At 38.5% G+C, this 27,449-nt stretch overlaps 1 long non-coding RNA gene across 1 annotated transcript; it reads left to right on the forward strand.

Annotated features, from left to right (window-relative positions):
- Positions 1-3,674, forward strand: LOC140689229 (uncharacterized). The gene is made up of 3 exons (XR_012064110.1): positions 1-435; positions 734-891; positions 1,408-3,674. It is a non-coding gene; the product is annotated as an uncharacterized lncRNA (long non-coding RNA).
- The last annotated feature ends 23,775 nt before the right edge of the window (positions 3,675-27,449 follow it).

Raw genomic sequence — 27,449 nt, forward strand, 5'->3', positions numbered from 1 at the left:
CACAAGGAGCAGTTGTCACCGCTGAAGAATTAAGTGTTTTCTAGATAGGAAGAGATGCAGTAATTTGGGCTCATAAAATCTTCTCCTGAAAATATCTATCTATCTGAAGGCCTGTTCAGCCAGTTTCCGCAGAGCACAGAGCGCCCCGTTCCTGAGCTCCACCCTGAATTCCTTTCAGGGAGGGCTGGAGGTCGGTGGCTGCAGCGGCTCGTGACTTAATCCAAGCAGAGTTAGACGGCAAGTGCCGACGTGATCCAGTCCTCGTAGAGGCAGATGGCAGGTACCAATTTTTAGTTAGCAAGAGCCACACAGCCAGGAAGGAGTCTGGCAGAGGAGGGATCAGATGAGACTGTCAGGAACCCAAGGCGCTCCAGAAGAGATGGTTCCGAAGTGAGAAGTTATGGAGAAGCGGAAGACACCCAGACGAAAAGCAAGGTGAGGGCGGGTGAAGTCCACCGGAGAGGACCCCACGGGAGGGAAGCTCAGCGGCAGGAAAGAGCTCCAGTGTCAAAAACGCCGGCAGGATGACGGCACAGCTTGGGGGTGAGGGTGTGGGGGTGAGAGCAGGGCCCGGCATGAAGGAAGCATTTACAAACGCTTTCAGTTTTCATTCTTGACATTTTTATGAGGAAGAATAACATAACATATGAAAACGGTCTAGTATAGAGCTTGAAGCATGAATGGCTGCTCAACCAACAGAACTGATGGTCGTTCTTGCCGTTATTTTCGGCAGTGCGCGGAGCTTGCCTGGATTCTGAACAACAGCTCTCACTTTGAAGGACTCCCTTTGATTGTGCTCTTGTCTGTCCATCGTTACTTGTCTGAGATGCTTCCTGTTGCTCTTTATTCTTACCCTCAGAGCTGTCTTACCTTCTGGATGTTCCACACACGGTTGGTAGCCCCTTTGGAATATATGCTTCTCAAATACAGTTCCATTATTTACTCCAACCAACCCCCATTTTTAAAAATTGAAGTATAGTTGATTTCCAAACCAACCAAAGTTTTTTGCTTTATTTATTGACAAAAACATTTTTAAAAGAGAAATGACTAAACAAAAAATTTAAAAATTGACTTAGTTTGATAAGATACCCACATTTGGTATTGATAGCAAGGATAATAACTGTGATTATCTGGAAAAAAAAAGTTGGAGCTCTGCCCTAGTGAGTAGGATTCGAGAACCCTCCCAAAGGTATTTGCCCCTCTCCAGCCACAGGGGTACCTGCTACTCTGCAAACCACATGAATGATTGATTTGAGATTCTGGATTTTTCAGAGCATCTTCCAAATAAACAAAAGACAGTCATGATTTTGGAGTGGCATTTAGTCAGCCTTTTAATGTGATTCTAAGGGTTTGTGTGTGTGTGTGAAAATTAACAGTAAATTCATTATGAAAACCCATTTACCACAGGGTTGACACCAGCAAAAGCCCGAGGCAGCTCAGGGAATTCTGGGACACGCCATCTGTTTCAATGAACATAACTCAGACCTTCCTCATCCGTGCGCGCTCATTGGTGCTTAATAGCTTTTTGCACAGCTCCTTTCCTCCTCGGGACATACACGTTCAGACACGGAAAACCATAAAGGCCAAATGTCTTCTTTAATCCTCCAAGGCTTAGCTAGCTAAAAGGAAACTGTCAAGAGCCATAGCAGCTGGCAATGTGAAAAGAAATTAATAATAATAATAATAAGAAGAAGATGATGAAGAAAAATAAAAGAATTTGCTGATTCAATTCATCGAAGATTCTATTTTTCTCTATATTGCTGCTTTAGAGTCAGGTTTTTATATCTGTCTGAAATGGAATGTATAATTTGATCATACCTACTTTGTTATGATTTACTGTTAATAACTTCACTGAAGTGTAAATGGCCTCACATACTAATTGGGTGTGCTGCCCGTGACATATGCAAACTGACTTAGAAACTAACATATGCTGTTATTACTCGTAATAGATCAGCTTTGTCTGAAATATTTGTGCCCAAAATTACCATTTGGCATGACTTCAAATTCAAATCCACCTTCTGCCCTGAGATGAAATTCAAGGATTTGTTTTCTGTTTTATGTATTTTGGTAAGGTTGCTTTCACTGCTACAATAAGAAGTGTTCAGTGTTTACATTATAATGACTATTTATGGGGGTTTAATATGTTGCTTGTTGCAAATCGCATCTGACGGAAACTTGGCAAAGTGGCACAGAGATGTGGGACCACATTCAACTATATTTAACATCATATCAGGCGGTTGATCTTTTGAAAATCTATGGTGTTAAATGATATTTAGCATAATCTTACATATACTCTTCTCATCTTTTGCTCTGTAGAAGTTAAAAATAGTTCTGAGTCTTAACAGTAACTTTGCAAAAATTTACTAAAGTATGGGGAGAGGGGGCAATGTGAGAACCTAAAATCAACCGACTTGTTTTTTAACTGCTAATGCTTTGTGGATTGTTACTGGACTTTTGTATTTTTGTGCTATGTTACCATGTTCCCCTGTGGCTGAATAGAAGATGGCGGCAGAAACTGACCTGGAAAAAAAATTAAAAACTGTTAGATGCAAAAGAGTAACATAATAGCCAAAAGGAAATAATTGGTTTGTATTACAAGAGCATTTTATATAAAACACTGTACCAGTTTGAAATAGTACACTAAATTGTAAAAACTAACCTTCTAGAAGGGTAGATGAGATCATTTCACAAACTTTAATTTGTAAAAAGATTAAATATTTTAGATTTTGGAGCAGTTAAAATCACTGAGTCAGAATCAGATTTATGTAAACAATGGTGTTGTGGGACACAGCAGGGCAGCCGGTCGGTGAGCTGGTGACACGCGGGTTTGTAAAAGAATTTACCAGAGACCGAGTATGAAAATAGAAAGGAGTTTATTGGGGTATCCTGCCATAGACAACAGGGGGCCACACAGAAGAGAGGTGGCTGTGTGAGCCCCAAGGACCAGTCACTGAGGTCTTGATAAGGTTGGGTCGCAAGGTGCCTGACTGGCTTGACTGGTTGCAGGTGAGGTAAGAGGTTTCAGGTCCGTGAAGGGGCGGGGCTGGTGACCCTGATAAGGTGGGCTGAAACAGGCCAGCCTGGCTCTGGTGAGATCAGGCACACCCAGGGCTATTAGCTTGTTAGGGCAAACTCCCCTGGCAAAGAGAGCGCTTTATCTTTAGAGGAATTGCCGGCAGACATCTGACAGCCTAGGAATGGGGGTCACTGGACTTTGAAGGAGATCAGTTGGTCCCACAAACAGCATCTCCAGTTAGTGTTTAACATCAAAGGAAGATGGTTGTTTCCTGAAAATAACATTGTTGGGGAAAGCAATTGGCCAGGGGCCCTGCGTGTCCCTGCATATTCCTGCCGGGTGTCCGCACTGCAAGTTGTGTCTGTCTCCTGATCCCGAGTAGTCTTCGTAGCCAGCCAGCGGGCCGCTGAGCAGGTCCAAATGACCGCAGGATGAGCCCATTCCCTAGTGCAGGGGGGCTGGCTTATTTGCTGCTGGTTCGAGGACTGCTGGTCCCGAGGCTCTAGGCACCCACCTGGGCGCATGGTGCTGCCCGAGGGGCTCGGGGACCCGGGATCAGCACCACTGTGCTGATGCCCCTGCAGTGTGCTCTGCTGAGAGATGAACCGTCTCATCTGGAACGGAGCAGGACCTCGGGGGGGGGGGGCTTCAGGGTCAGACCCCTCCTCCACATCCCCTGCTGGAGCTCCTCTGTGAAGCACTCAGATCACAGTATCTCATGTATATTTCCTGAGTTTTTCAATGCTAAAAACCACCAACAAAGGGAAGAAATGAACTACTTGTTGACTGTGAGCACGTGGCCCCCAGACCTCCTGGTGCTTAGGAGTTGACTGTTTTGATGCCCTGCTCCCTCCACATCAACCCATCAGAGAACTAGGCAGGAGCTGATCGCGGACGCTGCGACCCCCCTCCCTTACCTGACCTGTAAATATGCTTTACTGAAACCCTTCAGGGAGTTTGGGATTTTCTTGGGCACGAGCCACCCATCCTCCTTTCTTAGACCTACAATTAACCTTTCTCTGCTCCAAACTCCAACATTTCAGTTTGGCCTCATGGTGCCTCGGGCACACGAACTGGCCTTCGGTAACACCTACATTTGGCATCCATGGAGCTGTCGAAGTTTATTACTGCCTTCCTCTGTAGGACTAGGATTCCTTCCTGATAAACACATTTTGAAAGATCCTCCCCTGTCCCAGCAAATTTTGTTCCTAAAAATGTAAATTTCCTAAAAATTTAAAAATTGTATATTGGCAAACAAAGTATAATAATGAAAAATATTTCACATGGATAATACAGACACTACTCTTGTTTTTAAAAAGCTTTGTCTAACTTTCATTAGAATAGGGTTAAAATATCTGCCATTTGTTGCTTCTATTATGACATTTTTCTCATTTATCTCAATAACCTCATAAGGTCAGTATTATTATGCTGTTTTTACGCACCAGGGAATTCAGGCAAAGCTAATTCAGTAACTTGCCCATGTTAGAGAGCTCTTAAACCCACTTCTGTCTGACTCAATCCAGTGTTCACAAAGTTTAAATTCAGCTGCCTTAGCACCAACGACTGCTTTAAATATTTTATATTAGTTTTGTTTGCTGGTATCACCTTTATGTGCTGAAACATTTATTCTCAGGATCTCAGTCTGCCAGCTCCAGGTGTGGCTCTTGGACCCTTTTCACTCTGTTGCTCTGTTGTTCTGAAATCATAAGTTATGCATTTGGAACAAAACCAGGATTTGAAGTCATAATTTGAGGAAACTTCACTGTCAGGGGACTGCAGGCTGTTTCTAATAAATAAGGTAAGATGTTTCAAATAAACTTGATTGTTCACACTAGTAAATAACTAGATGATCCCCAAAAGGTTGAAATTACTCTAAGTAAACTGATTTATGATGTATTTAATTTGCCTTAGTTTTTAATGCGACAGGATCTAGTTTTGCCAGACTCCTTGACGCTACAGATAAATAAGTAGAATCTAGGCTAAGTGAGGGACTAGATGGCCCGAGGTAGGTAGGGTGGAGCAGTCCTGTTGGGCATATTTCATATCCTATGTTTAGGTTTTTTTTTTTTTCAGTTCTAATGCCGCTGGCTGAATCTACTAAAATAACATCATGACAATAAATAAAGCAAAACCAGCTGACTGTACTAAGTCAGTCTGATTAAATTTATAAAATTTTACTTACTGTCAAATCTTCTAACTACATGCAAATGATTCATACATGATTGAACATCTATTGGTGCTCTGTAGTATTTAGGCCAAAACTTTATAAAATAGAAACAGACTGTAAACTGTGCTGGGTAGGGTGGGGAATAGCAGTGATGGACGCCTTCAAACTAATAAGGATATTTCCAAAATGTTGCTGTGGAGAATTACTGTCTTCCGTGCTTAAAATTGGAAAGTTCTGAGCAGTTCGGTTCTCAAGCTAGTGCCTGAAGAATGAAGTGGAAATTCTAGTTATGTAAGACGGATTCTGACTCTGCATACAGAAATAGCCCAGGCTGGCCTGGTTCATTGAAGCTGCTGCCCTCGGGCAGCACAGGTAACAAGCAGGCAGGTCTAGGCTCCGTGGGATCTGGAGCTTACACTATTGGAAGTGCCCTGTCAAATTCAGAAAAAGATTATGAAATTAAGTATGAAAATAGGTACTTATTTAGAATGAGGAAAAAAAATGGAGCAAGTCACATTTTTTAAATGTTACAAATCTGACAAATAACACAAACACCCCCTAAACCTAGAAAAATAATGACATTTTTAATTAATTAACTTCTGGATTCACTTCTATAATTTTTTTAAAATTGAAGTATAGTCAGTTACAATGTGTCAGTTTCTGGTGTACAGCACAATGTTCCAGTCATATGTATAAATACATACATTCATTTTCATATTCTTTTTCATTATAGGTTATTACAAGATATTGAATGTAGTTCCCTGTTCTATACAGAAGAAATTGCTTTTTTAAATCTATTTTTATATATAGTGGTCAACATTTGCAAGTCTCAAATTCCCAAATTCATCCCTTCCTACCCCCTTCCCCCCAGTAACCATAAGACTGTTTACTATGCCTGTGAGTCTGTCTCTGTTTTGTAAGATGAGTTCATTAGTGTCCTTTTTTTTTCTTTTTTTTTCAGATTCCTCATATGAATAATATCATATGATACTTTTCTTTCTCTTTCTGGCTTACTTCACTTAGAATGATGATCTCCAGTTCCATCCATGTTGTCGCAAATGGCATTATTGTATTTTTTTTTTATGGCTGAGTAGTATTTCTGCTGTCTAAATATACCACAACTTCTTTATCCAGTCATCTGTCGATGGACATTTAGGTTGATTCCATGTCTTGGCTATTGTAAATAGTGCTTTAAAACATTTTTTTCCCTACGTACTCTTTAATCAATACTTCAAATGACAGCAATTATGTAAATTATTAAACATAGAAAATTCATCATTTTTTAACATGGTTGAGTAAAATTTGTATTCTTGTATTGGTAATTGTGAAAAAAATTTAAATTTATAATTTGGTATTAGTAGTGTCATGTGGACATTCAGGATAGCCGTCAAAGCTGTGAAAACCTCTATCAGGATTTCTTTCACATACTAGCTTGTGCTTGACTACTCTCAATGGCTTTTGAATTAAAAATTGGCATTTACCAGTTTGTCACTGGTGTTCTTGTGTGTATTCTGAGTATTCTGTTATCTTTGTCACTGTTCATATTGGTTAAATCAGCAGGTAATTTAAATCTTTTCTTCAAATGTGTTAAAACAATTAACTTCTTTTCATTAATTGAATTCTCAGATAAACTAAGTGCCTATTCATTATTTCTGTTTGAAAATGATCCTCTCATATAAAGAACTACTGATTTTGGTATTATGTGAGTTTTTATTGTGTTGCAATTCGTTTCTCTTTGTAGAATCATTTTCTTGATTTCTTTGCATATATTTTTGATCCTGTTTCTTACTCCATTCGTTTTTAATCTGAGTTTTAAAAAACATATTTAACTTGCAAATTTTAAAACAGGCAAACTATAAAGTCATGTCAGTTATCTTAATTTCCATTTGTTTCACTGAAACTTTCTAAACATCCTTCTCAATTTCATTTAATGCGGCATATTCCCATCTTAGCTTTTCCTTAGCCAGACAGTAAAATATAGTCACAGCCATGCTAAAGCCAATTGCTGAAGGCAAAATGTATAGAGTAGTAGTAGGAATGGAAAGAGACACTAGTCTTAATCAACTGAGGTTAAAATGTCTTACTTTTGAAAATGATAAAAATAAAATCCTTCACGTGAACACATTGCTGACGTCTCTCTTGGGGACTTGAAAGGACACATGCCAGGGCAAAACTTTTAAGCTTAAGGGTCAATAGCTTCATGGGAAATGGGCCTCTGCTGTCCACCTGTGGAGGAATCCAGCCATGAGCAATTCCAAGGGTGTGTGGGCTCTGAAGCTGAAGATGGTTTCCACGGCAAAACATTCCAGAACCTTAACTTTGGATGGGGCTGGGAAAGGGGCTAGCGAAGGTAAGTGGAGCCATTTCACCAAAGACTGGTTCAGATTTAAAGGCTGACGAGAGCGACAATTGGGGCTTGGCTGAAGTTTGTTGTCTCCTCTGTTCACTACTGAGAATTAAACCAACAGTGCAAAGAACAAACACTGAGTAAAAAGCATGCTCCCTAATGCGCCCCTAGTTCCTTACCAAGAGAGCTCAAAGCAGTCTCAAAATGGGGTAACTCTCGAGGCTGGAGGGCTGGAAGATTCTAGTCTTTCCTAGATTACCCCAGGAAGGGACCACTTTGTCCCTGTGTGTCTACTGCTGCATCAGGTCTACTGCAGGCCTGGCCATGTTGCGCCACAGAGAAGAGAGGAGGAGCCAGAGCTACGGCTTCTAACACAGGCTGAGGTGGACAACAGTCCTGGCTTCTCCAAGACTGAGGGGTCTCCCAAGAGGCAGGTACCAGTCTCAGAAGAATCAGAATGGTCGGTCACCAGATCAGAGATGCTGACCTTCTACCTGGAGCCTTATATCACAATCTTTCCCAAAGGTCAGAATGTGGACTTTGGAGTAAGCTACACAGAGTTTGAATCCAGTTTCTGGTCATAGATCTTGGGCAAATGGCTCACCCTGTCTGGGCCTCATCTGTAAACCAGAGATGACAACACTCATATCATAGAACCTTTGTGAGCAGTAACTTCCCTGCTAAACGCAAAGGTCCTGGTGTAGAGTCGGATACTTCTAAGACTGGTGGTTCCCATCAGTATCATTCATACCCTCATCATCCAAGGAGTTAGACCTGGTTGCTTCCAGTCAGCAGCAGCTACCAGATGTTTGTTATTTTCAGTCAGATGAATTGCAGCCTTAGGAGTCGTACAGTCTGTCCAAATAAGAGCTACCAAATAAAAGGATCTTTGAGAAGGTCGTAGGTGTTGAGGGACAGGTTCCTGTCTTGGAGGAAGGAACTGGCAAGAAGCAGGCAGTTAAGCAACCAGCAGCTGCGTGGGCTGGTTTCAGGGCAGCGTGTCAGGGTATTAGCACCACAACCAGCAAGCTGAAGAGGCTGGAACTTTGGCTTTGTGTTCTTGGGTGACAAAGCCCCTCCGTACCCATGTGGTAGACGAATGTGTTAGTGGGAATTAGTGCTAAGGAATGCTGAATTCCTGGGACCGAGCCAGCCTCCTGGGAGGCACTAAGTGAGTGGGTGCTCTAGACTTACTGTAAGTAGAAGGGTGATACGGGTGACCCGCCCTCAACCTAGTGTGGCACAGGGGTGTGTGCCACTCCTAGAGCCCATGACAAGGGGGCCGCTTACCCAGGTGCCTTAGTGCCAGGCAGGCAGGGTTCTCCCTTGGCCAATTGCACATGGACCCATCTATTCTGTATTGTCAATCTGGATGCCAGAGTGTCTTAGATCAGATCTGTTCCCCGAACAGAATCTTGAGGTAAAGTGTCCACATTCCAGTGATCCGCTGAGCTAAAAAGACTCAAGTGGGCGTGTCAATCAGAGCATCTGGAAGCTCCAGGCCTAGCTATGTGGGAAGGCAGAAAGCAGGGGCAGTGACTGGTAACAGGGCAGTGACTGAGCTGAGCTATGAGCCCCTCCAGGGCAGAAGTTTCCACTTCCGTCTTTGTATTTCAACAGCAGAAGCCGCATTCTGGGAGGGGAATCATTGTTTGCTGGTATTGCTGCTAGTGTAAACTGGAGTGTTAACAGGTGCCTTTTAGAAGCTGGGGATAGAAGAGGATCTAACTTTCACTGGGCACATTGTTGGCTTCCGGTATAACTGGGGACAGTAAATGCGCAGGACTCTACAGATTTGTTTAGATAAGAGGAATGTCCTTCGGTTCAGCTGTGGGAGCTATTCTGGGATCTGGAAGGGAGGTGGGTAAGCAACATATCAGTAGTGATAAGAGTCCATTGCCCCTGGAGAGCAGCAGCTGTCCTTACTGGGTTGTGTTTTCTCGTGTTAAGAATGCCGGAGAAGCATGCTTTGGGCAAAACTGAAGGAACCACTTACGATGGACGGAGCTGAGACCTCTCAGGGAAGAAAATCCCTGAGGCCTTTGGGAAAAAATTATGTTCAGTAATGAACCTGCTAATTTTTAAGCTTCAAGAGGACAGGGCTAACATCTGGCTTGTTCTCTGCATCCATAGCCCTACCTCAAATGTCTAGTACAGTGACTAGCTAAAAGGAAGGGGCAATAAGCATTTCTTCAATGGTTGAACAAATGAGTACTCTGGGTTTCAAATACCCTAGGTGACCTTAGGTGCAGTTTCCTCATCCAACGATCTGCTAAATACTCAGGATATCAGAAAATTGAGCAAAGCCATAGTTGTAGAAATTAGCAAAAAAATCACATCCCAGCATTTCTCAGTTGCCACACTTAATTATTTGACACAGTAAAATAGATTGTCTAAAGTTACCCATATAGGTTTGGAGCTGAGAAGTGTTTTCACTTGAAATCCTGGCTGATCCTATGAAGCCTTGTTTTCACCACAATGAAGAAGCAATAGCTGGTATTTTGATGTATCCAAGAGAGCATGATGGGTTTGTGGTACATAGGGGTTGGGGTAGCAGGAATTTAAAGTGCAAAACCTCCTCCACTGTTTTGCAATATTTTTATAAAAACTTTAAGAGTAAAGAACTTTGCTTTACACAATTTCCTCACTGCTGTCTTTTATAAGGGCTTCTAAAGTAATAAAATATTTTCTCCCTTAGAGAAAAACACAAGCTTTCTAAATTAATTTAAGCTATCTGCTTTATCGTCTGTCACCTTTGGCACATCATGTAGCTAATCTCATACTAAATAAATATCAGCATGTGTAGCATTAGCACAATCCACAAAATCCTCATGGAGGGAGAAGAAAAGAGCAGAGAAATATCCCAAAGGCGTAACATGCAAAACCACTTCTCACTAATCAAAGAATCATTGTAGACTTGGCTGAAAATCCTGTAATAAATGACTTTCATTGTTGCTCAGAAAGTATATGCTCCATGAATACAGTACATTCCACATCATCTAAAACTCAGTGTTGAGGACTGAGGCTGTTTTTAGCCCAGCAAGGGAATGAAAGATGACTTTTCACTTAATCCCCATGCCCCGGAACCTGCCTCTAGCAGAATCGTTGAACTTTCTGTGTTCACATTCATAGCACAGAAATCCTAACCTGATTAATAAGGATGCAAAAAGAATTAGTTTGAGCATGTGATTAATTTAGGTGCATCAGCTTACTATATACACACGAGCTGAACCAGAAAAATTTATGTGGCCTGATCTATATATTTCGTTTAATCCATATTGACCAAGATTTCTAAAATATGTACACTTTTTTCTAGTTAAAAAATCCATTCATAGTTCTAGTTAATACTGATTCATATTGAAGATTAAGGATACTAAACCAATGAAATCACCAAGACACCACTGTTTTCTATTGTTAATTTTTAAAGTTTTATAAGAAATTCTTGTCTGTGGTTATGATATCCAAAGAAACTCACTCAGTAAGTGGGTCATTTTATCTACTCAAATATATGACCTAATATTGCTTTGAAATATATTAAAGAGTGAGAATGAGCATTTTGGAGGACATATTTTGGACAAATAATTGACAACAAATATTATTTGTGTAGGATAAAAATGAAAAGAATGACCTTTTCTTAAATATAAATCATCCAACCCCCACATAAAAATGCAAAAGAAATTCTACGTCCAGGTGAGCCTCACCCATAAGTCCATGACTCTAAGCAACCCACAGCAGATGAGTCCACAGAACATGGAGAAGGTGCCATCACACCCTATAACAGCTAAAACCATATTCTGGTTCAGTGCTCCAGGGGACATCAGTATTATTAAATCCTGAAAAATTTTTGTGAGAATTGTCTTCATCAAAAAAGCAAGATATTAGGTGGCCATGAGCTGGCTACAGCCAGGAGAATGAGGACAACACCAGGGAGACAGAGGAGTAGCCAGAAAGAAGGGACCTGAGTGCCTGCATAGCTGTGTGGGACAGAGTGGCCTGCTGTTTTGGACAATCTACAAGCTCAGACTTACGTGAAAGTAAAATAAACCTTTCTTGTCTAAAAAAAAAAAAAAAGAAAAGAAAAGAAAAAAAAAAGCAAGATATTAGAAAAATGTTTCTAGAACACTAAAAATATTGCTATTGTTTATGCCATGTTTCATTGCACTCCTGAGGTTTCAAATGATTCTTCTTTCAAAGAAGCTCAAAGTCTTCCAAATAGTATCCATATTGTTGAGTAAGATTGTGGAACAATCATTTAAAGATGCTGGTGGGCCATTCACTCATTCACTTATTTGACAAATATTGACTGAACAGTAACTAGGTCAGCTAAAAGGCAGAAAGACACACTCAAGGAGCTCACAGATTGCTGTTAACAGAGGGCCTCCCAGGGAAACAAATTGATGGGGAAACTGTGGTCTCATTCTTGGGTTTGTAAGTGCAGGAATTTCATTTTTCAGTGTACCCATAAGTAATTTGACTCAGGAGGAGAGATGCATGAGACACATAGTCAAAGACAAAGAATCCTGAAAGCATCAAAATAAAAATGACTTCCTTGTTACATACAAGAGACCTCCCATAAGATTATTAGAGGATTTCTCAGCAGAAACATTGCAGACCAGAAGAGAGTGGGATGAGATTGTCAAAGTGCTGAAAGAGAAAAAGTGCCAACCAAGAGTGCTACATACTAAATACAATTAGCATTTTAGTACACGTTTTCTGTATGTGTGTATTGTAGTATGTATGTGTATGTATGCTTGACTTACAAAAGATGATCATAGGCACAACCCTTTCTTTTACATAACAGTGTGATCTCTACCCATGTAAGCCATTAAATAGTGTTCTACAGAAAAAAAAAAAAATGAAGGAGCGACAAAGACTTCCCAGATAAAGGCCGAGGGAGTTCACCAGTAGGCCTGCCTTACAAGAATTGCTGAAGGAAGTCCTTCAAGTTAAAATGAAAGACCCCATAGCAACACAAAAGATATGAAAATATAAATCTTCCTGGTACAGTAAATATATAGACAAATACAGAATCTCATAACACTGTAATAGTGTTAAATAATTTTCAATTCAAGTAAAGAATTTAAAAGACAAAAACCTAAAAATATACCTATAAAATATGTTAATGGATACAAAATATAAAAAGATGCAATTTATGACACTGATAACATAAAGTGATGGGGAGATACAAAGAAGCAGAGTTGTTAAGCTGTAAAATTGTTATCAGTTTAAAATAGATTGTTTTAACTGTATTTTATATAATCCATGTGGTAACCATAAATCAAATAACTATAGAAGATGCACAAAACAAAATGAGAAAGGAATCAGTCTCATTACAAAAAATTTTAATAAAACACAAAGGCAGGCAGCAATAGAGGGAAAGAAGGACAAAATAACAATACAACACATAGAAAATAATAAACAAAATGGCAATATAAGATTCTTTCCTATCACTAAATACTTCAAATATAAATGATTTGAATTCTCCAATCAAAAGACATAGAGTGTACGAAAGGATGAAAGAACAAGGTCAAACTGCGTGCTGTCTGAAAGACTTACTTTAGGTAGAAAGACATACACAGACTGAAAGTAAAAGGATGGAACAAGATATTAGAAGCAAATCGTAAACAGATGAGAAGAGGGGTGGACACATTTATATCAGACAGAATAAACTTTAAGTCAAAAACTGTTACAAGAGACAAAGAAGGACATTATATAAAATCATATATAATCAACTCACTAAGAAAACATAATACTTATGAATACATATGCACCTAACAGCAGAGCATCCAAATATATGAACCAAACACTGACAGGACTAAAGGCAGACACAGACAGTAACAAATAATAGTAGGTTTCCCTATTCTGCTATTAATAATGGATAGATCAATCAGACAGAAGATCAATAAGGAAACAGAGGACTTGAACAACACTATAAACAATTGAACCTAATGGACACATGCAGAAAATTCCACCCAACAAGAGCAGAATAGATATGCATCTCAAGCACACATTGGACACTTTCCATATATTAGGCCACAGAACAAAATAGTTGTTACCTCCCTCTGCCCCCTTTTCTCTAGCAAGAGAATCAAAAGCCCACTTCAATTGGAAATATGCAGGAAAAGAGAATTTTGGGAAATATAGTTCAGCTAAGTAGACACACTATAAAATCATCACACTCATCCATTAAGTCTACAGAGTTCTGTGTCATATGCCCTTTGTATCCTCAGTTTCCACATCTGCAGATTCAATCAAACACACATCTAAAATATAGAAAACACAAAAAAAGTTCCAGAAAGTTTTCAGAAAGCAAAACATGAATTTGCCTGCACCAGACACTATTTATTCAGAATTTACATTGTATTTACAACTATTTACACAGCATTTACATTGCATTAGGTATTACAAGCAATCTAGAGGTAAATTATACTGGAGGATATATGTAGGTTATCTGCAAATACTACGCCATTTTATATAAGGGATTTGAGCATCTGCAGACTTTGGTAACCCCAAGGTGTTCTGAAATTAATCCCCAATGAATACCAAGGGACAGTCGTATTTTGTTCTCTTTTCACCTCGCGTATTCTTCTGGCCACCTTGGTCCCCTCTGTGACTTCAACTACCATCTCTATGTGAATTGTCCCCAGTTTTATGTACTCAGCTTAGCTGACTTCTCTCCTGAGCTCGACTTAGATAACCAAGATGCCTTCCGTGATATCTCATGTGTTCCTCAGCTTGTTCACAATGAATGTGTTTCTCTCCTTTGTGTAGCTCTTATTCTGGTTAAGGGCACCATTGTTCACCTAGCACCCAAACCTGAAATCTTTTAGATATTCTATACAACTTCCCTTCTCAAACACCTCTGTCTAGTGAAGACTGGTTCCCATTTACTCTATTTCTCCTAGATTACCACTGCTATTATTCTAGTTCAAGCCAGTATCGCCTCCTACATATTGTTCGATAGAACCACCTCCTGTCACCCTGCCCTCTCTCCCTTTACCCCATCGTCTTCTGTGCTTTAAGTACAGAAATCTGACCTATTACTCCCCTATTTAGAACCCTTCACTGGTTCCCTTTCATCTAAAGGGTGAAATCCAAACCTTGCATAGAATAAAGAATTCTCAATGATCTGACCATGACCTGTCTTAGCTGTAACCAAGTTGAAGCTATTATGTTTGCTCCCTTTTTTAAGACTTAAACTGGACCTATTTTATTATTAGTTCTTCCCTGGAAATTTTTATTCTGTAGCTGGAAGAAAAGTCTTTGCTCTGTCTTGATGGAAGGGTTAAGACGTAAGTCTCTAACTCCCAGTGGCTGTGTTCTCTACCATGTAGAGAAAGCCTCTACATAGTGAAAAAGAACAAATCATAAAATACAAGACAAAGCAGAGATTAGAGACAAAGAGATGGAGAAACAGAGTTCTAATAGAAGTTCTGTCTCTGGATCCCATTGTCCCAAAGACTACATTTGCCCTTATGTAGTTTGGTTATTTAAATCAACAGAGTTTCCTTATATGTTTAAGTTGATTTGAGCTGCATTCCTTTCTCTTGCAATCAGCAGATCCATAGAATCCCCACACATACATTTAGTGGTTAGCCATCCCACACCACATTCACACAGCCCCACCCCACGTCAATGCGTCTTTGCGTTCCATCTCATGTTTTTCTGGATGAGGTTGAAGAAAGCTCATAATTTATGAAGAAATCCGCAAAGAAGACTCAGTTCAAACATCAGTTCTTACCAAACTCTCCCTTGATACCTTCAGATTAAGCTGATCTTTGTGATCCCCATAGCCAGAGAATCTACCACTCTGTATTTATTAACTTCCCTTGTTAGGTGGTACAATTTTTGAGAAAAGGGACCCTGCCTTGTTCATTTTAATGTCATTGATCACAATGTCTGAGATAGAGAAAGCGCTCAATTAATATTTGTTAAATAATGGGTGATTTTACAATTTATGCTTACTGCTTTGCAGATGGATTATTTTTGTGCTCAGGGGAAGTCTTACCAATTCGCCTTTGAAAGTACTTGTAGGAATTCCCCATGCTGTCACTTCATTTATACACTGTTTTTGGGATCGAGAGGTTCTTGTCTTGTCGCAGAAAGAATTCAGAGACAAGACATGGAGGTTAAGAAAGCAAAGCAAGGATTTATTAAGAAGTAGGTAGTACGCTCTCAAGGAAAGAGCGGGCAGACCCAGGTGGGTGGCTGCTGCACATTTCCTTGGCAAGATCACTATATGAGTGTAAAAATGAGTGGGCAGAATATTCATTGGCGGGGAGGGGTTTGGGGTCGTCTTTCATGACCTTCACCCCAGCTCCACCTTCCCAGGTGGGGAGGAGGGATTTTTGTCCTTATTTAGTTTAAATCGGGAAGTTGGATGAGGTTATAATGAAAAAAAAAAAAAGGTTACATTTGTATGGGGGTTTCATAAGCAAAAGGTTACATCTGGACAGAGGTCATAATGATCGAAAGGTTACATTCGGATGGTGGGGATTCCTGTCCTGTCCCATCCTTTTGCCTCCAGGACACTTATCAACACAGAAGGTTTTTGTTTTTTTTCTTATCAGTTTAGAGGATCCTATTTTTCTTGGTCTGTCCCAGGACCCTTGTTGTTCACAAGATGCATGCTTTTCTGCCATTTGCTCATGTCCCCCTTTCACTGCTCATATCTAGCTACCTGCCTGCTCTAACACTATGGGGACAAAGCAAGGAACAAATGCCATTGTTTTCATTCTATAGAAGATATAAATAAGTCAATTTTTAGTATTTGTCAAAAATATAAGTTAACAAAATAAATGAGAACAAAACCAAAAGGAGATCTCCTTTTGGAAATGTGTTTCTGTGTATTGTGAAGCGAGGCTGAAATTAATAAGAAGCAATCCAGTGGAGACTTGGCCAAGTCTTGAGGCAACGTTTTCAGAGTAAATACTCTTATAAGATTTCAGCTTCAAATTTGGTAGGTATAGTCACCTGAGTTAAGCTTCATGTTCATTTTTTCAAAGACTAACATCAATAAATTCATGCACTTATGTGTAGTCATTCACAGAGAGCTCTGTAGCTTTCCAGTTTAGGTTAGTTTTCTACTATTCAAAACAAACCTCTAAGTTAGTTTACATGAAATTGCATCAGACAGCCTCTGTATTTCATTTTCTGTCTTGCTCATTTCAATCAACCCAAAGAAATCATTCTAGTAACTTAATGCTATTTTATTGTACTTGAGATTAATTAATCTCCAAATTGATAAATAGATGTATATAATTCTAGCTAACTAGATTGACATCAAATAATTGTAAACAGTGAATTTTAATTCTAATAGCAACATTCTTATATATATTTTAGCATGCCTGGAGATATTTTTGATGTGGTAATACAATACAGTTATGAGTTTGGTGGAATCATAATAGAAAATTTTTTTCATTGAACTACAGGAAAGCAGTGAATCAAACCAGTACGTTCTCATCTCTGTGGTCAACCACCACCATCTCTCTTCTCTTTCCTTTTGAAGTTTTTAGCCAGGAAAAAGATCTAGACTCATCTGATTTTAATCCCACAGGCAGAGATGATCATTTGAGTCAATGAACTTTGGTTCTTTTCTGTAAGAAAGCTGAAAAGTCTTTGAGAAATTCATCTGTAAAACATCACATGGAATGGAGACCTCTTCCTTTTCGACTTTCCTTTTCTCCAACTTCAGTTCTCAAAGAAAAATCTGTCACAGAGCTGACTGTTCTCATATTTTTTAACTGGGCTACCACAGCTCAGAAGGGCTGGTTTTTCTCTTTCTTTCTCTCTTATCATCTTCTCTCTCTTTAATGTATGTGAAATGCCTGTGAGCTAAAAAGAGTTGAAATGAGAGCAACTTCTTCCATCTTCCTAAATTTATATTCTCACCTTTGGCCAACTACTTCTAGTTTCCTCTTTTAGGAAGTGCTGGAGGGGTAGATGAAGAATAATAAGCCAAATTTAAGGCTCTGAAGAGGAAACAGAACAGATCTCTTCAGGTCTTTAGCATTTTGCAGCAGTGGTGGAATCACATGAGAAAGAGATAGAAACTAGTAATAATTTTGTGTTAGTGGCGGTCATGGAGTACTGAAGGAAAAACAACTCACTCCAAGTACTATGCTATAAGTCATGAAAATTGGATTTAGGTTATATGAGGGTAAATGAGGTTCCAAAGAATCTGCAAACAACAAAAGAGACTTTTGTTTTCTATTAACCATTTCCGATGCTTTTACTTGATGCACTATTTATTCTTAGAGGGTGCTGATGAGAGTTGCACGTAGTAGACACTCAGTAATTGTATGTTGAATGATTTCTGATTGAACATAAGAATTGTACCCATTTTTATATAAAACTGTGTTTTATTTAAATTTTATTCACTGAGCAATATAATTGTTAGTATTTTATTATAATTATTACCTATCAGATGCCTTCAGTTTGTCCACCATTGTAATATGCATGTATTACAAGTTATTTCTCTGTGATAATAGGATTTTCCAGAAGTCTCAAAGAATTTCTTAGGTAGAAAACAAGCGAATTAACTATTTGATCAGCAAGCATCTGTTACTCTAAACAAAATTTTAAACTGTTATAATAATAACATTGTTGTATTAGTAGTAATGTTGGTTGTATCTGCAAAGTAAAGTTACATAAGATAAACACATTAAAAAACATTAAAATTTTTTCCCTAAAAACTTAATCATCCAGAAAGAAATATATTCAGTTTGCTACAGTAGTAAGAAGTCAATTGTGAAATGTGGTATTTTCTATATTTATTCCTTTCTATAAGTAAATTTTTCAATTTAGCTTTTTAAATATAAACAATTGGCTCGGTTCGACTGTCAGATATAGATTTTCATAATGGATATGATTAATAATAGTTTTAGGGTCTTTAATATTTTGGGTGGGTTGAAAACCTGGATAAGCCCTAATAAGTGACAAAAGTGAGTCAGCATCTTTGTGGCTTAAATGAGGCACAATATATAACAATGATTCATGACAGTAAGATTGCAACCTACTCTTTTTTGAAAGCTGGACAATAAAAAATTGGCAAAGGCTGAAAATCCACTTGCGGTATACAGTCTATGGATTTGAAGAGGCTTTGTTTTGTCTATATAAATCAATTGTTCTCAAACGTTAATTAACAGAGAATATGAGAGGGATGGGATGTGGACCACAGAAAATGGTACTGCATTGTACGATGCAATCATAGCAGCATCCGAGACATTTATTAAAATAAAGTATTCAGCTTCAAAGTAGTCTACATTGATGTTCTGTTGTAACAATTTTATTTTAACTGACCAAATGATGGATGAAAATGCAGTTATCTGATCTGATGGATGTGTACTATGCAAAGGTGTAATGCTTTGTGATTTCTTACTGAATAATTGAATTTGCATTTTTCACCAGAGAACAACTATACACTGAATTTGCAACTAATTTACTGTCTCAAAAATTTCTATTTAGTTGGCAACATAATTATGGTTGCTTTTTTACCAAATAAGGAATAATTTTATAAGATTGATAGCATAAGAATTACTAAATAAAATTTGGTTAGCAGTTTGGGAAGATGGTGCCATAGGGTGGTTTGTGAAAGTAAATGTGTCTCTTATGGACTGAATGGTGCCCTGTCCGTGTGTAGAATTGGAAGCCCCAGTATGACTGTATTTGGGGATAGGGACTTTAAGGAAGTAATTAAGGATAAATGGGGTCATATAGATGGGATCCTAATCCAACAGGACTGTGGTCTTAGAAGAAGAGACATCAGGAGTGTGCATGCACAAAGGCAAAGCCATGTGAGGACACATTGGGAAGGCAGCTGTCTGCAAACCGGGAGAAGAAGTCTCACCAGAAACCAACCCTGCTGACACCTCGGTCTTGGACTTCCAGCCTTCAGGACTGTGAGAAAATGCATTTCTGTATTTTTTTTTCTTCTGTATTTCTGTTGCGTAAGTCACCCAGTCTGTGGTATTCTGTTACGGCAGCCTTTGCAGACTAGCACAGGACCTTCTAGCGTATCAGCTTCAGAGAGATGTCTACACTGTCTCAGTTTCCCTAAGGAATTAGTTATGGACCCATCACAGGATATTTATCCAGCTACTTCTTGAGCTCTGTTTTTGAGTGGTACCATCTTTGAGTGAGCAAATTCCAAGCTTGCTGCCTCAATAAAAATAAAATATGCATAACATAAAATTTACCATTTTCACTACTTTTAAGTGCACAATTCTGTAGCATTAAGTGCATTCACACTACTGTGCAGCCATCACTACTATCCATCTCCAGGAATTTTTCATCTTCCCCGTCTGAAACTCTATACCTGTTAAACACTAACTCCCTGTCCCCTGTTGCCTTACCTCCTGACACACCATGGCACTTTCTGTCTTTATGAATTTGATTACTCTAGATGCCTCATATAAGTGAAATCATACAATAATAGTCATTTTATAACTGGTTCATTTCACTTAGCATAATATCTTTAAGTTTAATCCATGTTGCAGCATGTGTCAGAATCCTTCTTTATAAGGCTGAGTAATATTCCTTGGTACATATACACCACGTTGTGTTTATCCATTTGTCCTTTAGTAGACACTTAGTTTCCTTCTACCTTTTGGCTCTTATGAACAATACTTTTATGAACATGGGTGTACAAATATCTGTTGGAGTCCCTGCTTTCAATTCTTTGGGGTATATGTCCAGAAGGAGAATTGCTGGATTATATGGTAGTTCTACTTTTAGCTTTTGGGGGAATCAACCATACTGTTTTCCATAGCGCCTGCACTATTTTACATTCCCACCAAATAGTGCCCAAAGATTCTAATTTCTCTGTATTCTCACCAATACTTTTGTCTGTTTTTTTTTAAATCAATACCTCTTTCAAAAGGTATAAAGTGGTATCTCATTATGTGTTTTACTTGAATTCCCCTAATTATTAGTGATGTTGGAATATCTTTTTATACACTTGTTGGAGATTAGCACATCTTCTTTGGAGAAATGTCTGGTCGAGTTGTTTGGACATTTTCAATTTGCTTGCTTTTTGCTGAGTTGTATAACTCCTTTATATATTTATAAATATCAACCCCTTATCAGATATATGGTTTGAAAATGTTCTCTCTCATTCAGTGGGTGTTATTTTTATTCTGTTGGTAGTTTCCCTTGATACACACAGTTTTTAAGTTCTGATGTAATCCAATGTGTCTATTTGTTTTATTGCCTGTGCTTTTAGTGTCATATCCAATAAATCATCTCTAAATCCAATGTCATGAAGGTTTTCCCCTATGCTTTCTTTTAAGAGCTTCTCAATTTCAGGTCTTACTTTTAGGTCTTTGGTTCATTTTGAGTTAAAATTTGGGAATGGTGTAAGAATCCAACTTCGGAGGACAGTCAGTCCTGTCCAAAACATCCACTGAGATATTGGCCCATGCCAAAAGGTCCTTGAAATCTTGTCCTGTCTAAAACATTTGGTCCATGACAAGAAAGGTCTCCAAAATTTAGTACTGCCCAAAACACCCATTGAGATATTTGGCCCATTATTCATTAAATAATACAAACATTCAACATAATCAAAGTTTTATTTACATTATTTTTATTGCAATTCATGATGAATTTTGGATTTCACATTTATTCTTATTCTTTCTCATCATGAATTTCATTCTTCAGGGTTACTTGAATCTATAAGCAGTTGCTCTCAATTATATGTTGCTCTCAAATATATATCAACCTGACTATTGCTTTTGTTACAGCTGTTAAAAAATTTGGCCATACAAATTTGATTGTGTTGATATCTCTTGTATTTGCGTGTGACCACAAGAACCTGGGTGACAACTTGTTCATTGTTTTGCTGTTCATCTTTTAACACCTCGATAAATCTCCAAGTTGAAGGATGCTGCACTACCTTCAGCTTTTGAAATTTGCTGTGCCAGTCTTCCACTGCATTGTTTATTCTGTGATCACTGTTCAGTACTGGTATGTGAATGTTCCAAGTTTCTGGTGGAAATCTCAGAGCTTCTGGTCTTCTTCATCTGCCATGCCTTCCATGGATATACACTGTCTCAACATAATCCATTAGGTCATCTAAATTTCCTTCTGATTCTCCACAATGTGCTCAGAAGTTTCACTTACATCTTTGAAAGGCACGACGGAATTCTAAACAACATGGATGCACACGTACTGTTACTTTCCATTGTCATATACTCATATGTTAGACCCAAAGAAGATTTTTTTTCATCACAATGATTGTTTAAAGTGAAACAAGCATCCTTTTATTGTGCATTTGGTAGGAATAGTCAAATTGTGTTTGATATTGCATTCATATTTGCAATCTCAAAATCCATCATGAACCATGAGGAGGTAATGTTAAAATTTCTTTCCTGTGCAAATTCAAATACTTTCTCATATATATGTGTGTCTTCTCATCTTTCTATTGTTAGTAAATAAATAAATATCATAGTATAACCCAATATTACACTGTGCATAGTAAATAACTGAGTGATGTGTGTTGGTCCATCTTGAAGGTGTCATCACTGAATAAAGAGGTATGGGTACTTAATATGGAATATTGTCGTAAGTTGTATGAATAAGAAATCTTTCATCATCTTGAGCACTGTAATAATACATGAAATGATTCTCTGTGTCTGGTCACTTTATGAAGTAACTCCTCTGGAATTTCAATGTCATGCAATAAACGTGGGTTTTGAGATTGATGTCTATTTTGAATTCTGTTTACTTGCTTCTTTAATGAGTTTCTTTCCTGTAGCACCTGAATATCTGAATATTACAAGGAGTTCTTCAAAGTACCTGTGATGGTGTTGCATTTGGTTCTCCCTCTGCATACTGCTTTAAGCTATTCAGGGTTGTTTTCTTCCTCTTAGACACCTTAAACTCTTAAATGTGTTGTGCTGGTATTTCCCTGTCCCATCTTGTATGACTGTAGTGTTATCCAAATCCTGACCAGCTGTATTTTAGGCACTGCAGAATCTCCTCTCTTCATAGCACCTTTTACACCTACCTTTGTTGAAGGAATGAAAATGGTAAGAAAACCCACTAGAATGTAGCTTTGGCTTTTCTTTTGTGAGTATACTCTTTCTACCATACTCTGCTGAGAATTTTCAAGTAAATATCTCATACTGTCAAGTAACAGAAAAAGTTTTTTTTTCTTTCATAGCCATCACTGGTTTACAGGAAAGTAGGAAAATCATCACTAATGTCTTGTAAAATTGACACCTGCTTCGGCTGAGCCAGCTCAGCCAGAAGGTAGGCACCAGCCAAGGGAGGTGTGGGAATCACTCCACCGAAACCTCTCCAAATAGCAGCAGATGCTTCCTGTAGCCTGCAGTTCTTACACCTCTGCGGGACACCAGCTCAAGGGAAGCATCACCTGTTAACTCTGGGCAGTGGGATAGTTGTAGGCTAGTTAAATAGATGCCCAGTATCCCCTTCATGATGCTACTGCACCCACACACTAAGTGGTAGGAAAGTCATGCCTGTTTTCAGCCTCCACCACAGACTAGTGAGGCATTATAAAGCTTGGATGCCAGTACATTTGTTTACAGCATGGTTTACTGACTACTTTAAGCCCAATGTCGAGACATATTGCTCAGAAATAAATACTCCTTTCAAAATATTACTGCTTATTGACAATGTAACTACTCACCCAAGAGCTTTTATGGGGATGGGCAATGAGGTTAATGTTGGTTTCATGCCTGCTAACACAACATCCATTCTGCAGCCCATGGATCATGGAGTCATTTTGACTTTCAGGTCTTATTACTTAAGAGAAACATTTTGTAATGCTGTGGCTTCCATAGATGGTGATTACTCTGGTGGGTCTTTACAAAGTAAGGGGAAAATTCTGAAAAGGGTTCACCATTCTAGATGCCATTGAGAACAATAGTGATTCATAGGAAGGGGTCAAAACATCAGCATCAGCAGGAGTTTGAAAGAAACTGATTCCAGCCCTCAGGGATGACTTTGAGGGATTCAAGACTTGAGGGGATGAAGTAACTGCAGATACGCTGGATATAGCAAGAGAACTAGAAGGAGAAGTGGACCCTGAAGAGGAGATTGAACTGCTTCAATCTCATGGTAAAATTTTACTGGACGAGGAGCTACTTCTTATGGATGAGCAAAGAAAGTGGTTTCTTGAAATGTTATCTTCTCCTGGCGAAAATACTGTAAAGATTGTTGCAATGACAACAAAGGATTTAGACTATGACGTAAACTTAGTTGATAAAGCAGTGGCAGGCTTTGAGAGGGCTGACTCCAGTTTTGAAAAAAATTTTACTGTAGGTAATGTGCTATTAATTAGCATTGCATGCTGTAGAGAAGTTGTTTGTGAGAGAAAGAGCCAATCGATGTGGCAAACTTCCTTGTTGTCTTATTTTAAGGAAATGTCACAGCCATTCCAACCTTCAGCAACCACAGCCCTGATCAGCCAGCAGCCAGCAGCATTGAGGCCTCTTTTCACAGGAAAAGCTTCAGCTGCTTTATAGAGCATCACGTTAACTGTTACATTTCGTAGGTGGCCTTTATTACACTGAGGTAGTTTCCTTCTTAGTTTGTTGAATGCTATGACTATGAAACAGCATTGAATTTTGTCAAATGCTTTTCCAGCCTCCACTGAGATGATCACGTGTTTTTTCAATTGTGTTAATGTGCTGTACTACACTGATCGCATTTTCATTGATTGATACCATGATTTATCGATGATTACATTGATTGATTTTCATTTGTTGAAACAGCCTTGCAGTCCAGGAATCACTATGCTGTACACCTAAAACTGATGTCATATTGTAAGTCAGCTATACTTGAATAAAAAGTGTGAAAGCAACTTATAAACTATAAATGCCATTGATTATGTTACTTTTCCCAGAGTATTATCTCTAATCAGGTGTTATACTCTGAATATTTACAACTGTATTGTATGGACACCAGCTTTTCAACCCTCTAGCTGCTTTAGACAGAGGTCTGGGGTTGGGGTCTAGGATAGGGTTCAGATCAACTGGAAGGCAGGAAGACACTGAGAGGCTAGAGGTGTAGGCTATTTATCAGCCAGTACATATTATTTCACTATTTTATGGTCATACTGTTTGAGCTGGAAGATAGCTAGACATGAGTGGAGAAAGAGGGACACAGACCAAATGGCATAAATTTGACAGAAAGGAGGGGCACAAGCCAAATGTAGAAAACTACACACCACATAAGCACCAGGGGTCCCTGGGCAGAGAAAGAAAAGCAGGAACCTTTGGGCTGATAAGGGATCACACCTTTTGGGGGGATGAGTGGCCTGGAGATGAACAAAGAAAGATGAGAAAAGGCAGGAACTTCCAGTGTCCAAATGTAAACTTTTGCTCATTATGCCCTCATTTCAATAAAATTAGCCTTGCAGATCAGAAGTACCCATCACGCACTGACACCATGACACTTCCGATCCAGACTAAATAAGGACAAAATCCCTCCTCCCTTTGTGAAGGTGGAGTTAGGATGACAATCAGGAAATATGACCTCAAACCCTTCCCTCCCCATTTTTACACCCTGTGTAACTAACTTGCCAAAGAAACACAGGGAAGCCGCTCACCTAAGCCTGCCTGCTGTCCTCTTGAGAGTGTCCTATCCATCCCTTAATAAATCCTCACTTTACTTTTTTAACCACTACGTCTTGTCTCTGAATTCTTTCTGGAACAGGACAAGAACATGGAACACTGGTTGCATCCACCAGCAATGCCAGTGGTACCAGCTGAATATCAGTCCTCTTCTTGTCCACCATGTCCTATTCTAGAGTCAGAAATAATATTATATGGGACTCTTTTAAATAGACTTGCCTGTGAGAATAAAAATAATGACATCATCTCATAAAAGATAAAATATATGTATTAGCTGAATTTTTGGATCAAGTGGATTTCTCTTCATTTCCCAAGAAAGACTGATCTTGTTTATCCAAGATAATAAATAATATTTCAAAATTGCTTGACCCTCAATTTGCTTGATCCTCAAATTTAAAGGTAGATTTGCAATAATTTGCCTATGATAGCTGACTTGGTCATGTAGTCTCTTTCTTTGATAATAAGTTATTTAGCCTTAAACGTTAATAATCTCTAGACTGGAATTGCATCAAAATTGTCCTGATTTTTTTTTTTATGTTACATGTCTCTAGTCAATGGTTTTCTCTTGATGTATGTTGCCTTCATGAATTCATGAACTTATATTATCCTAAATGTGATCATAGTTATATATTTTTATAACTTTGATGACATATAATTCACTTACCATGAAACTTGCATTTTTAAAGTATATAATTCAAATATTTTTAGTATATTCATGAACTTATGCAAACATTACCACCATCTAATCACTCCATAGCCATTTATAGCTACTCCCTATTCTCTACTACCTGGAATTAGTAAGTTACTTTCTGTCTCTGTGGATTTGCTTATTCTAGACATTTCATACAAATGGAAATATACAACATTTTTTAATGACTGTGATTCTTTTACTTATCTTAATGTTTCCAAGGTTCATTTATGTTGTAGCATGTATCAGTACTTATTATTTTTTATTGCTGAATAATATTCCATTGTATGAGCTTACTGTATTTCATTTATCCATTATCAGTTGATAAACATTTGGGTAAGTTTTCATTTTTTGTTCCTCTGAATAAGGCTACTATGAACTTGTATGCACAGGTTTTCAAATTTGCCCAACTTTCTGCATGATTAATATAAATGTCAGTTATCTTCAGAGTGTATGCATATTTACACATGTATAGGAAAGTGCATTTACATATGAACTCTCCAGAATTTGTAAGAATGTGAAAATATTTCTTGAAAAATTACCAAAATAAATATTTAGACATTTCTTCAGGACAGCAATAATACCATCTACAGAATATGCTATAATCCTGAATCCTTAAGCATCGATTTGGACATTTATAGTATTATTCCACTTTGGTGCTTTTAGATAATAACTTCTTCTTGCCCATTGGCTACTACAGTTGGAGTCCTTGTCTCTGAAGGGCTGTTAATAGGGCAGCGTCAATCAAATGAACACTGCACATAAAGAATTTAGGATGTGCCTAGAAAATTTTAAGCTCTGAATGCTATGACTTCTATTCTTTTTCTCCAGCATACTTCAGCCTCATTTTTGAGTTTCTTTCTTTGCTGTGAAATTTTGTATAAACCAGGGAACCAGCAGTTGGCATTTAGCTCAGGTGGAATAGTCATCAATGGCATTCTACTGAATTATCTATTAAAACACGTAATTCTAATCCATATTATGTCTGATTATGTGTGTGAAGAAGCAAGGAAGATACAAATAACTTCATGACTACTGTAAGCTCTGTTCCCAGGATCAAGTGTGTCAGTGTTGGTGATAACATCTCTATATGTAAATCTGATGCTTTATATTTTTGAGAATATCATAGTGTCCTTCCCTGTTCATAAATTAGGCTCAAGGTGCAGTTCTAATAGTGTTTTTTAAAGCTGGAATGATCTTTTACACCACATTTTAGAGCAAATTTACAAAGCACCCATCCTATGTTAAATATCAAAGTCATATGTAAATCTCAACTGACTTTTGAATCATTCTCAAAAGTCACGTATGAGATCTGGCTTCCTTGCAAATGGCTTATTCCTGTTACTGCTCCTCTTCTGTAAATAATGACAAGACAAACAAAACCCTTCAGATATTTATCTGACCTTTCACTGGTTGCTGTGTGGTTTAACCAATTATTACACCACTTTGTGGTCAGTGTCTCCCTGCCCATCCATTCTTGGGTGGCTCTTATTTCTGAGGAGGTTCATATCCCATGATTCACAGTTGATATTCTTTTGGGGCTGCAAGTAAAGCCAACAGTGAGCTGGAAATGTTAAACGCCAGCGCGGTGCTGCTGGTCAACACTGGTTAACTCCTTCCTGAGGTAACGGGGG

This window comes from Vicugna pacos, chromosome 25 (genome assembly GCF_048564905.1).
Source record: "Vicugna pacos chromosome 25, VicPac4, whole genome shotgun sequence".
NCBI lineage: Eukaryota > Metazoa > Chordata > Mammalia > Artiodactyla > Camelidae > Vicugna > Vicugna pacos.